We start from the raw sequence: 18,755 nt of genomic DNA on the forward strand, positions 1-18,755 counted from the left end.
TCAATTTTTCATTCGCAGATTTTGCTTACTCAAGCCATTCTTGCTTGCTTATGCGCACCGCTTTCGCTTGCCTCGTTTTGCTTTCATCTATCTTTCCTTATAGAAATCTATTCTCAGGCGTATGGAGATTCTTCGCTAATGATGCTTTTCGCACGCTGCTCTTATCAGCTAATGTGGACTGCGTTTCTGGGTTGCTTATGAAAAATATACTTGTAGATGCAACATAAAGACATCTACACTTTGTCATTTTTATCTTAGCAGGAAGCATTCAACGTGTGGGGAAACGTGTGTGTGTATAGAATGTGTGCAATATTGTTGAATTTGAGTATCTGCTGATTAGCTTATTATTTTCAGAAACATATTATTGCACTAAGTACGTTTCTATTGCGAAGAAGAGTCGCGGCTCACATCAGACTACGCTTGGTGGTAGTTTCTTTATTATTGAAAACGACAATTCCCTACTCTTCTGTTTCTCCATACCAAACTTTGACTTTGATCGTTCGATCTGTATATCAGTTATATACTACATACAGTGATCCGCTTTTAATTTTTTTTGTTCCGCATAAGTAAAATTTGAGAGGAAGCGCGTATCAATTTTTCCGAGGTAGAGGCTTGAGTCGGTGTAACTCATGTTCTACCCAAAATTTGTAGCTTAAAATTTTTATTTATACTATCGAAATATAATATAAATTTCTTAACTTCTTCTTTATTGGCTTAGACACCTCTTACGCGGTAATAGCCGAGTCTACAATAGCGCGCCAGTCGTTCTTCCTTTACGCTGTTTGACGCTAATTGGAGATTCCAAGCGAAGCCAGGTCCTTCTCCACCTGATCATTTCAACAGAGTAGAGGTCTTCCTCTTCCTCTGCATCCCCCGGTAGGTACTGCATCGAATACTCTCGGCGCTGGAATATTTTCGTACATTCTGACGACATGACCTAACGAGCGTAGGCGCTTTTTCTTGATTCGTTGAACTACGGCAATATCGTCGTAAATCTCATACAGATCATCGTTCCATCGAATGCGATCTTTGCCGTTGCTAATGCGCAAGGGACCATAAATCATCCACAGAACCTTTCTGTCGGAAATTCGTAAGGCCGACTCATCAGATTATCCGTGCCTCTGCATCATATAGCAGAACGGGAATAGTGACTTATTTATAAAGTTTGGTTTTTGTTCGTCGAGAGAGAACTTCACTTCCCAATTGCCTACTCAGTCCAAAGTAGCATCTGTTGGCAAGATATATCCTGCGTAAATGCTGGTTCAAAGTTAGATGAAATTATGTACAACAAGTTATGACCATTAACAGTGACATGGGAGCCTAGTCGCGAGTCCGACGACTGTTTGATGACAGGAAATATTTCGTCTCGCCCTCGTTCACTACTAGACCCATTTGCTTTGTTTCTTTGTCCAACCTGGAGAAAGCAGAACTAACGTCGCGGTTGTTGAGGCCAATGATAACAATGTCGTCGGCATACGCCAGCAGTTGTACACTCTTATAAAAGATAGGACCTTCCCTATTTAGTTCTGTAGCTCGTATTATTTTCTCCCAGAGTACCAACTCGTTTGGTATCGAATCGGAGAGGTCCTTCCCGATCCTGATGGAGCTTTTGATATTGCTCAACGTCAGTTTGCACAGCCATAATAGTTTTGCGGAGATACCAAATTCAGACATAACAAAACAGGCGTTTCGCAGCTTTGAAATCGACGAAGAGGTGGTGTGTGTTGATCGAGGACCCATAAGTTGAAATTCACGCAAGCGAAGAAAATTCTCTGAGTGTCATTCACTTGGGAGTGGCCGGAAAGACAGGGTTTTCCGCTGGGTTTGATATCCCCATGTAAAAAAACACCCCCAATGAAAAGATCAAAGAAAGACATCCCTTAACTGGTAGTAGAAAAAAAATCCTAAAAAACAGGCTGTCACAAGGGATGAGCAGGAAATCATACTCCCTAACCAGTTCACCGAAAGTACAGAAACTATTTGTGCCCTAATTATTGTTATCAACCAAAACGACATTTTCCTTATAAGTCTGACATAAAGAGAAGCGCAGTCAATGAGCCAAAATTAACTTTGTTCGATTAGAAAGTTACAGATCGTAAAAGTTTGAATTTGTCATTTTCAGCAAAAATAAAGCATTAAAAAGTAGTAGAGTGAAAGGAATTTCACCAGCAACGAAGAACAGCAAATTTGAATCGCAATAAATCGCCGGTGTCCCAAAATGGGAACGTAATTACCAGTTTTAAAGGTTTTCAACCTTTTCAATAAGCCCACTACTTGAATTACCTAACACTTTGCTTGTAAAAATGTGGCAAAACTGTATTAAGTTTTCAAGCTTAAAGCAATCCAATTCATTCGCGCGATTCTGTTATTAGTCGCGAATTTCGCTAACGGTACCTACTTATATCTACCACAGTGACACCGCTAATTGAACCCCCAACTATATTGAATCCATTGTACAATATATTTGAACGCATCTGTGTCTTGGAGACCAACGCAAGCTTCACAAATTTCATAATAGCGATTGGGCGCTCTTCACTTCCTCAATTACTGCGTAGGTATAATCATATAATTAATTTATGGCAGCAGGCATTTCCTACGCAATGCCACAACAGCCGTTTACTCTGCTTAATAGATTTGAACACACCTATACCTACGTGGAAATGTATAGCTTCACATACTTGTACTGGTTGTATTTATGTTATACACATATAAACACACACACATGTACAAGTATTTTCGAAGAGTACTGCACGCTTTGCTCCCGTCTCTCGTGGATGCATGTCCAATTACGGTAACGGTGATTACTTGCTTCCTGCACAGACAACGCACACACGAATTAACACAGCCATGAACGCATACAGACACAGTTCACACACACACACTTAGATCACACCTCTGCGAAGATTCAAACTATCAGCGCGATTCTAATATATAGCCGCTTATATGTCGGCAGGCAGCATCCTTCTAGTGGTAATGCCTGTGCCTGCTGCCACTAATAACCCACAAGCGCCGTGGAGTATGCTACAATTTAGGTTGTGCACTTTCGATTTACGTGCAAAAGGTCAACGCGAGCGCACCGAAGATATCACTTAATGTTCCTTTGCACTTCCGCACGCAGGCGCTTGCGTGTTAGTGTGAGTGTGAGTGTTTGTGTGAGCGCTGCAGCACCAGAAGTACAATAAAAGTCCCAAGGCCATTAACAATTACAAGTGGTAAGCCGTGTGCTGTGCGCTGCGCCAAAAACTAGTGGCGAACTGTAACAACCGTTAAAGCGCAACAAACAAGTTCGACAAAAAAGTGGTGCGAAAGTGCCACATGGAAAATGTGTTGGAAAAATACCCAAAAGAGCAACAAAGCACGGAAACGGAATGTGGCTCGACCAGCGCCAGACGCACACACCGCAACCATCAACACGTTACAATGATCCCGTTATATGTAACGCTTTGTACTGCGAGTCACCCATATGCTTGGGTAGCCGGCGTATGTGTATGTGTGTGACAGTGCGGCTTCGTGGCTATTCACTTTAACTGTAATTAATTCCACCAGGTGAGAAATAATTGAAATTGATGCTGTTGATGCGCGCCACAGAGTACCCGCTCCCCTCTCTCTCTCCTGGCGTAATTGTGAATGTAATTGCGCATTCACACATACACACACACATACACATACTCAATTGTTGTTTTGTGGCATTTTCGCTTAAGAGGGTTCAGCAGAGCAATTCCGGAGAATTAATTCGGGGCTAAGTTGAATGTTAACAAATAGTCAGTCTATAATCGTATTATGGCTGCGGCCCCTCTTCCACTACACAAGCGTGTGTTTATGTGTGTGTGTGTGTTTGTAGTCTAGCAGACAGTTTTTTGCTTTTGCTACTCAAGTTGGCTTGGTCTATTGTTCAATTTGGCAAAACAAGCAGAGTTATTGCAAGAAGTTCAATGCCAATATGAATTCGCGATATTTCAGCTCTACTAATGGGTGATTTGTTCATCTCTTTGCAGGCTTTAAGTGCAATTTTCAACTTCAATATGACGTTGCACCTGTAGTCATAGCTGATAAGTGATTTGCGGCGAATACTACTATTGGGCTAAAGGAAGCTGTATACATGAAATGTCTCGGGACTTCGATTCCGTTTATACAATAGTTTAGCCACTGCAACAATGGCAAGAGGACAGCTCAACGACTCTGCAGTTTCCGGTGATTTATGGCAGCCTCCTGCATCTGAAAGATTCAACGGTGGTCTGGTAGAGTTAAGGGAGAGATCCCGAAAGAATCTCTTCTTTACTTCGATCCATGCATAAAGGAGCAAAAAATAAAACGTAAGATACCCTCCGACCTATTTGCATTTAGCTATTACTTTGCTCATGACTGGATGAACATACGAACATCTTATCGCCCACTTTTTTCCAAAGCTATACGGCGGCAGTCGAGGTGGATTCACCTTGTTACTTTCTTCTCTATTGCCCGGTTTTTGCCAGACTGAGTTTGAAATATCCAGACACACTTTTGGAGAACCTAACGTAGTGGCGGGGATTGATTTATCAACAAATTTATGGTGAGCTCAAAACGCTTCTTTGATCTATGAGGTGATTCACTTTAAGAAATTTTAGGTAACACAAAGGACAAATATATTTCTAAGAGAGAACCATCGATTTTTGATCAACCCTATGACCTAACCTAACTTAGTATTCTAGATTTACTACACTTTAAAAATTTAAACAAAAATATCTGTTTCTTATCACTCCTTCACTGCTTTTAGTTATTTTTGTAAGAAAGCATTTCGTTGGGGCACCACTGAACAAAATAGCAAAAAAACTGCAGATGCAGTCCAGTATACCTACATATATAACTATAAAAATATATTTATATGTATGTACATAGATTTGTAAATGTCGGTAAACTGGCCGCATAAAAAGGCTCATCCCTTTACTTATGGCTGAAAGTTATTGAAATGGAATAAATTAAGAAAATAGGAAAATGTATAAGTAGACAAGCAGCGTGAACTCCAAGCGCGTTCGACACGCTACGAACAGCACAAACACATACATACACACACATGTATGTACGTTCACTGGCACATTGGAGATTGTTATGAAATATTGCTACAACGCAGCGCTCGCTGATGACCTTCGATCCGCACAAACACACACACGCAAGAAGGAGATGGCGTTTGTGTGCGAGTGCGTGTAGTTGTTGTGCTTAACATTACTTTTTATTTGCCACTACTCGCTGGCTGCGCTGCTAGTGTTTCCAATCTAATATAACTAAAAGGTTTCCAGCGCCAATTCGCCCTCGGCAGACTTGACTTTGGCTTCAATTTATGCATGTTTATTCGCTATAATAAAAACGGGTGAAAAAGGAGACGCCACGAACACAGCAAACAGGGAGGAAGAACAAGCAATTCTGCTGTGTTCGAGGTACGGAAGTTAGTGGGCGGCCGGCTTATTTCGACTATTGGAAATATCGCGGGCGCAGCTTTCGATTCCATCAATAGCTGGTTATACATATATGTGTTCTGTATGTGTGTGTGTGTGTATGTGTATGTGTAAGGAATTTTATTGTTGCTTTGACTGCTGGGCGGACGTATGTCGTCGTACAAGCAAATTTTCCGCACTCGCAAGCAAATATTTGATAAGCTGAATGGAAGTGAAGCAACTTAAGGCAAGCAACTTGGTATCGAATAGCAACGCCTTCAGGCAACAACACCGAGGAATAAGAGTTCAAGTGACAAATAGTAGAAAATAGAGCTTGGCATCAAGAACTCAGCCAAAAACTATTATTATTGCTTATAAATGTAAAATATTTTTAATTTACGCATTGCGTGAATTTATTGGAATTTTTTTTTGTGCTGAACTTGAAGAATTTTGTTGTTGTATGATATGTTTACATAAAAAATAAAAATAAATTGAAGAATCTTGCTATTTTGTATCCTTTTCCTCGAACACGCTTGAAAATGCTATATGCTGATGCATATATACTTATGTGTACACATTAGGGTAGGCCAAATAAAACACATTTTTTTCTTATGTCAATTATTCCGAAAAGACTATAAATGTTTTGGTACAGTCTGAGCTCTTTGAATTATTGCACAGTAAAAATGAAAACTCATCCTTGAAAGGAATTTAAAGATTTACATAAAATCAAAAAATATAATTTTTAAAATTTTGTACCCTAATAACACCCCTAATCGTAAAATATCTTATTTGTTGTAGAACTTATCGAATATGCCGAAAGATATTCTAAGAATTAAAAATTAAAATAAAAATTAAATCTACGAAAAAAAATATACGTATTTTTGGCCCACCCTAATATATAAACTTATATATATATCTATTTATAAATAACCTTGATTTTATGTTTCTATGTATACGTTGTAATTTGCCCTCAAGTTAGTTCTGTTTTCAAGAATATTTGTGTTTTCTCAGTTATTCATTTACTCACCTCTGCTGCTTCTTCCTCTCTTCACTTTTAATTTCCCCGTAGAACAAGTTTCGACTTTTCACCGCAAAAATATGCAATTGTATTCATATTTCTCAGCTTGTTTCTATGCTTTTCTCCAACGTCATCGCTGCCCAGAATGTAATAGCTTTCTGATTGATTGATTGACTGATTGAAATGGAAACTGAAACTGAAAGCTGTGCATAAATATGCTCTTGCAAGCATAAACATGCACTTTTGGAGTAAAATTCTGCATTTTGTTGTATTCAATCATTTATAGAAATATATGTACATATATAAACATATATAGGTATATATTTATGTAATGATTGCTGCTGGCGACGTTGCTTGCAGAAAAAAGAAGGAAAGATTAAAAATTTTTATAGAAAAGTGGCAAGGACTGCGAGAGTGGTCAACAGGAGAATGCAAACAATGCTGGAGTATGTGTGCCTAGAAATTGTTACATAAGCCTTGAAATAACTGGAGTTTGTTTGAAACTATCCAGAATTATCGCATTATAAGGGGATTCCTGCTCGAGATCTCTTACGATTATGTGCTTTAGAATCTTGTCTTTGTCATCAAAAAAATTTAAATTTTACTTAAAACCAATCACACATAGTTCGTTCGCTTTCGCTCTGAAAATTTCGATGTGCAAGATGCTCCTCGCTCTGGTCGACCTACATATCGTTGAAAAAGTTGATGAAATTATGCAAAATATTAACCAGGACGGTAAGCATAATCAAACGGTTTTGAACCATTTAAAAAAGGCTGGCTACAAAAAGAAGCTCGATGTTTGGGTACCACATGAATTGTCTGTGAAAAATTTAATGGACCGAATTAACATCTGCGATTCCTTGCCGAAACAAAATGCAATCGAACCATTTCTGAAGCGAATGCAACAAAAGACGAAAAGTGGATCAAATACAACAATAATGTGCGAAAAAGATCATAGTCCTAGCTTCGAGTAGCTCAACAAATGGTCGCAAAGCCAGCCTTGACGCCTCGCAGGATCGAACGATTGACCAACAACCGATGAGATTGAAGCAAGTAATCGAACAGAAAGGGCTTCGTTTTCCATTAGGACAACGGTAGATCACACACATCTTTGATGACTCAACAAAAACTGGGAGAGCTTGGCAGTGAAGTTTTGATGCATGTACCATAAGGCCCTGACCTTGCACCATCGGACTATCATTGGTTTCGGTCAATGCAGATCTCCCTTAATGAAGTAAAGTTGGCTTCAAGAGAAGTCTGTGAAAATTACTTGTTACAGAAAAGTTGTATACTGATGGAATAATGCCTCTAGCGAAAACTGGCAAAAAGTGGTCAACCAAAATGGTAAATATTTGGTTCATTAAAGTTCATTATAAATATAAAAAAATAAGTTGAAGTTTGATTAGAAATTCGAAAATACTTTTTCGACTACCCTATATATGTATGTATTCATGGAAATTTCAAAGACAAACCACAGACTACAAAGATGCTGGTAGGGGTTTAAGTATCAACTGAGCCACTCTGCTCCCGATCTTCAGCAATTGAATGAATTTTGAACGTCCCTGTTTTTCATTGCTGAGAATTGGTAGCTTGTGCGATACACATACAATATACACACATACTAAAAGCATTAAATTGCTATGTTTGTTTGCTTATGTTCAATGTGTGTAATTGCTCTTTATTTAGCTTTCATTTCATTTTTGCTTTCGACCTACATTTTTCGGAAGTAGGTCAGTAGCGCGTGATAGCTCGTTGAGTGTTACGCGTTTATTATTTTTTTGTAAATTGCTATTAATTAATTTCGTAATTGTTTAAAGTGCAGTGATTTCAACGCAATCAAACTCACCGCCAACAAGAAGAAGATGCTATAAACAGCTTTAAAGTCTAACTAAGGTTACATAAGGTCAGGAAGGACCAGGTGGAGAAGGACGTGACTTCGCTTGGAATATCCAATTGGCGCCACGTAGCGAAAAGAAGAAACGACTGGCGCGCTGTGGTTAACTCGGCTATAGTCGCGTGAGCGGTGTCTACGCCAATAAAGAAGAAGATGTCTCGCCTTCGTGGATCATTGTGCGGTGACTCTTCTGGGCAAAAGCTGCATCGCAGAATAAAAGCCCCGCAATGTAATAGACTTTCTAATTGCGGTGAAAAAGGTACTCGGTGACGGTCCCCCAGGCATATAAGCCCAATTCGCGTCCATTACTAAGCAGAGGTGACAAAGAAAATTAAAAATGTAATTAAATAAACAGTTCCAACTATGTGCTTCCTAAAGACCAGATTTCAATGTTTGTTATATCTTACCGATTAATAATCATTTTTAGTTTTTTGATTTTTACTTGGACGAAGGTCTCAATTATTTCAGCAATGGAGTTATCTTTCTTTTAAGAAAAAAAAAATGCCAAAAAGTATCGTTTTTAAGGCGGTAACACCAAGTGCGTCCAAAAATCTCATGATAGTTTTTTTTTATAAAATCTTATTGAATTTAACATTTTTCAATTGGTGGTAAGACTTTTTTGAAATATATAAAAATGAAAGCTTTTCCCCCGATTTTTTGGAAGCTCTTCCTAACATTTTTTGAAAGTTTCCAATGCTACATTCATGTCCAACATTTTGTAATGCTTAGCTCAGTTTTTACTCGGACGATCTCTTTCTCTCAACGGACTTCTATTTGAGATGGATTTCACTTTATTCGGAGAAAGAAGTAAGGAAGGAAACCCTACAATGTATATAGTATCGGGTGATTTTTTAAGAGCTTGATAACTTTTTTTTAAAAAAAAACGCATAAAATTTGCAAAATCTCATCGGTTCTTTATTTGAAACGTTAGATTGGTTCATGACATTTACTTTTTGAAGATAATTTCATTTAAATGTTGACCGCGGCTGCGTCTTGGGTGGTCCATTCGGAAAGTCCAATTTTGGGCAACTTTTTCGAGCATTTCGGCCGGAATAGCCCGAATTTCTTCGGAAATGTTGTCTTCCAAAGCTGGAATAGTTGCTGGCTTATTTCTGTAGACTTTAGACTTGACGTAGCTACGTAAATAAGCAAAATTGCCGCATTTGGGGTGAAGAGCAACCAGAAGCCGTTCAAGAACTGCCCATGCATCCCGAAAAATGCACTGTTTGGTGTGGTTTGTACGCTGGTGGAATCATTGGACCGTATTTTTTCAAAGATGCTGTTGGACGCAACGTTACGGTGAATGGCGATCGCTATCGTTCGATGCTAACAAACTTTTTGTTGCCAAAAATGGAAGAACTGAACTTGGTTGACATGTGGTTTCAACAAGATGGCGCTACATGCCACACAGCTCGCGATTCTATGGCCATTTTGAGGGAAAACTTCGGAGAACAATTCATCTCAAGAAATGGACCCGTAAGTTGGCCACCAAGATCATGCGATTTAACGCCTTTAGACTATTTTTTGTGGGGCTACGTCAAGTCTAAAGTCTACAGAAATAAGCCAGCAACTATTCCAGCTTTGGAAGACAACATTTCCGAAGAAATTCGGCTATTCCGGCCGAAATGCTCGAAAAAGTTGCCCAAAATTGGACTTTCCGAATGGACCCCCTAAGACGCAGCCGCGGTCAACATTTAAATGAAATTATCTCAAAAAAGTAAATGTCATGAACCAATCTAACGTTTCAAATAAAGAACCGATGAGATTTTGCAAATTTTATACGTTTTTTTTTTAAAAAAAGTTATCAAGCTCTTAAAAAATCACCCGATATATAGAAATTATCACAGCGAGCTGAGTCGATTTAGTCATGCCCGTCTGTTCGTCCTTCTTTGCGAGTGTATATATTGCAAACTAAGCCGATATCGAAACTCTATGGTGTATAGTTGTCACGCTAACCGAACGATCGGATCAAGTACTTGTACGGAAAGCTCATTCATTTTATGAGATATCTTCAGAAAATTTGGCCTGGATTATTGTCTCCGAAGAAATTGTTCCGATCGAAGCACCATAGCACATAGCTGCCATTTAAACTAACTGATTAAAATGAAGGAAAAAATATTTTTATAGCGCTTTATGTTATAAAAAAAGCACCTGTCAAAGGTATTATAGTTTTATTGCAGCCGAAGTTAATGCTTTTTTGTTTACATAAATGAAACTTATGTACATATGCTTGTTTGTAAAATGATCCAGTAATTGTATTCTAAAGTTATGCATTCTCGTCTAAGGCATTTCGAATGCACATTAAGAACTATCGGGTTTCCAATAGGAATGCTATGATTTTTAAGTGTCGTTTCGGCCATCTTTAATATGTAATGATTTGCAATTTTTCTTCATTGTATTCAGGAATATTTACAATTTCATCATGGAAAGATATACGCAAGTACAACGTTTACATATTATTCAGTTTTATTATTAAAATAATATTTCTCCAATTGCAACTTTTCGTGCGCTTTTGCCATTTATTGGTCGTATTTGCTATTCATCAAATTATTGAAAACTTCTTTACATAATGTTTAAATGCCAATAAGGCAAAGAACGATTCGAAGTAATTAATATATTGCTGCCGTTGTGAAAGGATTTGGGCATGTATCTGTTTGAAATTGTTCCCATTCACGAAGTGAAGCCATTGGACCACCGTAAACGTCGTGAATTTGCTGGTTTTGCCTTGGAACAACTTGAAAACGATAACGATTTTTTTTTTGAGAAAATGAAAATTATGGCGAAAAACAAATTATTCACACAAATTATTCCTGAACAACCATTACATTCACCTAAATTAACAGTTTGGTATGATTTTTGGTCTGGTGGAATCATTGGTTGGTACTTCTTTCGAAATGGGACTGGTGATACCATTACTGTCAATGAAGAGTGGTATAGGTCGATGATAACCAACGTTATATTGCCGAAATTGGAAGAAGTTTGTCTTGGCAACATCTGGTCCCAACAAGATGGAGCCACGTGATGCACAGCACATGCAACAACCGAATTGTTGCAAGAAAAATTCGGATATTCGATTATTTCAAGAAATTGTGACATTGAATGGTCTACAAGATGTTGTAATTTAACACCATTAGGCTACTTCTTGTAGGGTTATTTAAAGTCATTGATCATAATATAATAAATCAGACTTCCCTCAAACTTTAGAATTCAATAATGAACGGCATATTAATGCCATACATACATATACGACTTGATTTAGTGGAAGAAGTACTCAAAAATTATTTTCATCGGTTTTGTTTCTGCAATAGAAGTCGTGGAGGCCATTTGAATCATGTTATATTCAGAACTTAAATGTATTGACTGTGGTTCAGATTAAATAAAAATTGAATTTTCATAAAAATTAGTGTGCATTTTTGAAAAGAAATCGTATCATTCTTATTGGGAAACCCTATGTGGTATATCCAAAATATTAATATAAGCCGTTCTGTAATTTCTAAAAAAAGTGGGAGTTACAAGGCGGTACATTAAACTTTATATGCTCCCTCCTTCATTGATATTCAATTCTTTGCTGATACATGTTAAACGCTCAAGGGGATTTTATTATATTACTAAACCTGTCAAAGTAATCTTTCCAACGTACCCCAATATCCGTAGTACATAGTTCCAATAGACAATCATTGAATGGCAGTTAGACAAAAAAGTTTTTCAATACAAAGCGTTATACAATAAATAAAACCTACACACTAATACATTTTTAAATTTTACCATTTAATAAATTGTATCGTATATAAATTCGTTTCGCATTCCAGAACGCAAAAAAATTTGATATTAAAGTTGAAAATAATACAGTGTAATGTATGCCAGTACTCCGCCCGCATACCTGGACCACTGCGAGCAGGCATGTGGAGGTGGAGTCAATATGCGACAAAGCAGGCCAACTGATCTGATCAACGCTTTGTTGGCTTATTGTGAGAAATCTCATTTCACCCGCACTTTGTTGCTGCTCTCGTTGTCGTTGTTGTTGTTGCTGTTTATAAACAGGGCGCATGCGGCCAGCAGGCTTACGGAAATGTAATTGAAATGTCAGACGGAAATTGCATTGATTGAATTGTTCGGTTGCTGTTTGTTCGATTGACGCCCGAGGTGCTGCAATAATCGTGCGACAAGCCGATCTGCCGCGAATGGATGAGAGTGCGCAAAGGTGGGAGCAATAAAAAAGTTTTCAACCGCTGTGAGCAGCAGTTGTATGCGATTACATTCATGCGAAATTAAACCGTTAACTTCAATTTACATGCTGGTTGTGGGCAATGTATGTAGTGTAGCAGGCGCTTGTGCTGTGTTGGCGTAGGCGTATGAGCAACATTTTAGATTGTTATTTGCTCGAAAGTAAACATGCCTGTATTCATGTGTTCGCAACTGAGGCATAAGCCCTAACGGTTGTCTATGCAAAGTTTTCAAATCAAAAATCTAACTCCATCATTACGTGCAACTTTTAATGACTGCCACTTAGTCGCAAAATTGTGTGTTGAGTGGCATTGTGCGAGCGAAATGGCAGCCACACAAGCAAATAAAAAACATTAAACTGTACTCACATGCGTTCGCACACAAACCAACCAGTCGGTATGCGGCGCTCTGGAGGGATTGTGTGTGGCATTTGCATATCCGGTGTCAAAATTGCCAAATAAAATGTAATTAGAGTATGTTCGGTGTTCGGCGTTGAGAGTTCGGTGTTTGGTGCCCTCTGCTCGTTGACTTAACGAGCATTTCAACAAGTTTGTGGCATGCAACAACAGCAACGGCGCACATACGGATGCTGTGTGTATGCAGAAGTTTGCGCAACTTCTGACTCCGGTGACAAAGCCAGGCCCCAATGCCTGTGTGTGTGCATATGTGTGTGTGTGTGCTGAAGTGGATTTGTTGCGTTGAAATCGGCTTGCAGCTTGCAGCGGCATTTAACGTTGCTCAGGCATTGTGGCGCTGCCTGCTTCACTTGCCACTATTTGCCCTTGCTGTGCAAAGATCTACTGCCACACCCACTCCGGGTTCAGCAAGTTCCAAACAAAATCACTGTTATACAATTTAAAGTCAGATAATACGTGTATGCAAGCATTGGATTTTGCCTCCAGCATACATATAAATGCATATGTATATGTATATGTGTGTCTTTCGGCGAGTGCGTTAAAAGCGCTTTTGTGGCTTAGAACGCAATTTAATTGCGCTTTAGTGCGGTCAATTTTAGTTTGGCTGTTTTTTGTTAAAGAGAACGCGCTAATACCTGCAATTACGGCCTAAAACACCAATTTGAAACTAAATAATTGGAATTAAAAAAAAATGTCTGTTATGTAAGCATATTTTCCTATTTTACAACAGATTTTGTTATTTCAGCTTTAATACTTGCTATTCATAGAAAAGTGAAATAAATCACTTTTAAGCTGCAAATGTTTGAAATATTTGCAAAAATGCCTAAAATATGTGTAAAATTCCATTTGTAAAGAAGCTAACGTAACAGGCTAAATACAAGCGAACACTTAAATGTTCATAGTGTAGTTTTCGAACAGCTTTAACCTGAAATTAAGCTGCAGTTTATTTTCACTCATATTATAGAATTTTTTATCTAAAGTCTATAATTTTTTTTTTTGGCAAATTCACACTAAATAACGAAAATGAAATTATTGTTCAGTTAAGGTACTCTTTAGGGAACACTTTAGTTTAGAAATTTGAAAAAATTAAATTTTTTTCATAATTCAATAATTTAGATATTGAATTATGTATGTAATGTTGGTAACACCCTGCGGGATGTTGGCAAGCAGCAACAAACTTCTATTCAATTAAATACCAATTCATTTTAACTTTTATAAATTATGAACAACTTTTTATATATAATAAAGCATAATAAACGTGACGAAATATGGGTGAAATCGGTTTACAATCACGCCTTCTTCCTGTTACAACTAAGCGAAAAAACATCAAGATAAGGAAAAAATTTAAAAGGTCATAAAAAAAAACTGACACAATACGAACGCCGAACACTTTGAGGGTTTTACTGTACTGATGACTAGTACCATCACCCTGACTTGGAATTTCTCACCCCCCAGACAATAATCCCAAAAAAGTTCCACAGTGTAATCAACCAATCCCAGTTTTTCGCTCGAAAGATTCGCCGAATGCACTTTATGTACTTTACAAAAACAAGCGCATACTAAATTTTTGACGTGATATTTAACGCAGATGTCAGTGAGATGTCACGAATGCTTTTTAAACAGTCTTACTGTTTTTTACCCACAGAAGTATACTATATATCAGAGGAATTGTATTTGACGATATTCATTTTAATAATTTCTGGGAAAACTCTAATATTTCTAAATACAAATTAAAGCAATATTTTGATATCATAATATTTTGTCGTTCAAATAAAAAAATGCATTTATTTAAAGTTAAAAAATATTTAATTATAAAAAAATATATCTTTTTTTTCGAAAATGTCAGAAGAAAAATTGAGTTTATTTTTTTTTTTAATTTATTAAAACAAAAAACTTTAAAATTTCTTAAGAAAAGTAATATTATATACTCCAAACCACAAATAAATATATTTTGAATTTTTTCCAGTAACATTATTATTAAGTTAGCGACATGAGCGAGAGCAGTTCAAGTATTTAAATAAATTTTAATGCGAAACTTAAGCTGGATATATGTATGTATGTACATACGCACTTACGTATATGTTTAAAATATCAATAAGCTGGATCAAATTACAAATAATTGATAATTAAACATATTGAAAAACAATTAGTAATCATAGTATTAACAACAACACTCGGTGAAAACATTTACCCTGCCATTAGCGGCACTTACCGCCGCATGTTTCTGGTCCCACCTGAGTTTGTTGGCCTTTTTGAATAATTCATTAATTCACCACACTTCATTAGCTAGTAATGGTATAAGCTAATATTTGTTATGTAATCGCTTAGCATGAATGTTTTGTATGTGTGTGTGTTACAATAACAAAAATGTTTATACAAGCAAAATTGCAAAAGAAAAACACAGACTTTTACTCTAAATTCAGCCAAATAATTTTAACAAGGCAGATGGATATGGACATATTTCAGATACACAAACATGCATATTGTTTTAATATTACATAATGTTGGTATTTGCTATTTAATTACTCATAAAATGCTTGTTATTGTATTTTCTAATTTTGTTTGCATTTTGGTAATATGCATTGTAATTTTGATAATTTTCACCAGTTTATTTGTTTTTCTTGATATTTTCGGAACAATTAGCTGAATGCATACATACATACCTATTTTATATAATATGTTGTATGAAAATTGCATAATTTTGTCTGTTTGTCTGGAAATGATACTACAATTATGTAAAATCAACCAATTAAGCATGTTCGTAAACAAAATGTTGAAGCTACGATTTTAAGTAACTTTAGGCATTTATTGATGGCTGAAACCGGAAATAATCTTGATTATTACCGTCATTAAACGAAAAAATCATGTAATGAGAATCGACATTTATCGTCATGTGAATTCTTTTTCAATGATCTATGAATTTCCATCCTTTAATTTCCATTTCAGAATTTTATGGTTTGCTTCTTCGGTATTTATTCATTTTGGGTAATTCTATAAGAACTCATAAGAAAGCATTACTTTTTAGCAAAAATAATAAAAATTTTGATTACACAGCTCTACAGAAAACAAAAACATCTTTGTATATTGCCCTTGATGGCTTAGCAAATTTCGATGGTTTCAAGTGTTCAAATTAAGAATTTATTCACGAAAGTATTGAATGTGGTCTTTGTTAAGGAGGTATTCCGGTCTATTAATATTTTTACTATCCATTTTTTATTAGTTATTTGTTAATTTTAGAAGAGTACAGAAAAAAATTAAAAACTAAAAAAAGTAAACAATTTCAAAAATTATGAGCTGACGAAGTGGGGGGTCTCTAAAAATTTCCACGTGAACATACCCATGATTTCAACCTATTAATCTAGAATTGCAATGGCCGGAACTACGGAAAAGTGGTAAAGTTTTTTTGACTGCCTGAAAAAATTTTTTTGGATGGACTATTTATTTTTTGAAAATAATAAAAATAAAAATTTGGGGACCAGCCTATACTCCATAAAAATTTCAAGTAAATGATTGAGAAAACGCGTTTAAAGTTTCGCGTAGTGTCGATATTTTTTAATATTTTTATCATTTCTTATTTACCATATCAATGATCGGCTTAAGAGTAATGCAATTCATTATTCGAATCATAATTAGGGTTCTGCCCACATTTTTCACACAGTTGAATATAGAAGGACATTGTTTTATATAAATTTTTAAAAAATTTCCGAAATTTGGTAATGAAAAATTGAAAGCTGTATGATTTTTCGGTCTTCAGATACGGAAATTCGTGAAAGATACAGATTTATCAAAGCTATCACCGCTTCGGAAAGTAAAACTTTCAAATGTTAGTACTGAAAATCGAAATTTCCCTAGGTAATCATGAAACCCCAAATTATAGGGAAATTTTGAAAATATGCTGGCAACTTTGAGCTTCTAAAAGGAAATAAGAGTATCCAGATAGACTAAATCCGCGATCATTTGGATTAATTTTCGGATAATTTAGTCAACTGTAGTGAGAAACAGATACTCTTTATATTCAAAAAGCGATGAATGAAAGGTATCCAGGTTGATTTGATCACCTAACATGGCATATTATTATTGATCCTTGAAGAGAGATTGCTAAATGAGAAATCATAAAAGAAGAACTCAGGAAAATTTTTTTCTATGTTTACTTTGACGAATTCTTATTATTCCAAACTAAATTGATGTTATATATATAACTGTTATTTGGTTTAATGTTTTCCTATTTTTATGAAAAATTAAAATAAAACTTAACTCATGTCATGAGTTGTCAGCACCAAAGTATCCTAAACCAATATTATATCTAGCGAAATGGAACCAACAATGGTCTACGTTACATATGCATTTTGTTTTTTTTTTTTTGCTCAAACAAAACTCACTTGTAAAGAACAGCTATTTTATGAATATAACAAATTCCTAACTTGTTTGCATGTCCTTTTAGATCAAATCTGAAAGGTCAATTCATGTTATCGTTTGCCCAGCCAAGATTGACTAGGACCGTCACATAAGCAGCCATGACATCGTTAAGGAATTTAACATTCATCATCAAACGGTTTTGATCCAATTAAAAAAGGCTGGCTACAAAAAGAAATTCGATGTTTGGGTGCCACATGAATTGTCTGTGAAAAACTTAATGGACCGAATTAACATCTGCGATTCTTCGCTGAAATGAAATGAAATCGAACCATTTCTGAAGCGAATGGTAACAGGAGATGAAAAGTGGATCAAATACGACAATAATGTGCGAAAAAGATCATGGTCCAAGCGTGGTGAAGCTAAACAAATGGTCGCAAAGCCAGGATTGACGCCTCGAAAGGTTATGCTGAGTGTTTGGTGGGATTGGAAAGGAATCATCCACTATGAGCTGCTCCAGCCTGGTCGAACGATTGATTCTACATTTAACTGTCAACAACTGATGAGATTGAAGCAAGTAATCGAAAAAAACGGCCAGAACTGATCAGCAGAAAGCGCTTCGTCTTCCATCAGAACAACGCTAGACCACACACATCTTTGATGACTCGGCAAAAACTGGGAGAGCTTGGCCGGGAAGTTTTGATGCACCCACCATAAAACCCTGAAATTTGCACCATCGAACTATCACTTGTTTCGGTCAATGCAGAGCTCCCTTAATGGAGCAAAGTTGGCTTCAAGAGATGCCTGCGAAAATTACTTGTCGAGAAACCAGAAAAGTTTTACACTGATGCAATAATGTCTCTAGCGGAAAAATGGCAAAAAGTGGTCAACTAAAATGGCACATATTCGGTTCATTACGAAAAGACTTTTTCGACTATCTAAAATTTTAGGAATTACATCGATTTACAGGACTTTACCTTGAATACTCGATTTGAACTTTTGGCTGGCAAATATTACATAATTTTGAAAGTACCTTTGTTTGCATCCATATTCTTGTTATCCTTGAAAATACGTAATGCAAATGTCAGTATCGATACTTTTAGCAATTTATTATAAATATTTTTAGAAAACTTTATTTTAGAACACCAAACCATTGTTGTTTGCGAATTTCCATTTCTCTATAAGTAATTCAATTGTTTTAATTTAGCGCAATTTATATGCTATACAAATATTGTAGCTATAACTTGTGTATTGTATGTAGTTATGTAGGTGTGTATAAAAGCTTGTGTTTAAGCAAAGTAATTTTCAAACCACAGAAAAGGTTAAAAATAAATCAGCAACAAAAGCGCAAGCAAAACGAGTATACTGGTTACTGGAAAATTATATAATGATATAATTGCAAATATAACAAATACATAATAGTGTGTGTATGTGTGTGACTG

This window comes from Bactrocera neohumeralis, chromosome 5, assembly GCF_024586455.1.
Source record: "Bactrocera neohumeralis isolate Rockhampton chromosome 5, APGP_CSIRO_Bneo_wtdbg2-racon-allhic-juicebox.fasta_v2, whole genome shotgun sequence".
Lineage (NCBI taxonomy): Eukaryota > Metazoa > Arthropoda > Insecta > Diptera > Tephritidae > Bactrocera > Bactrocera neohumeralis.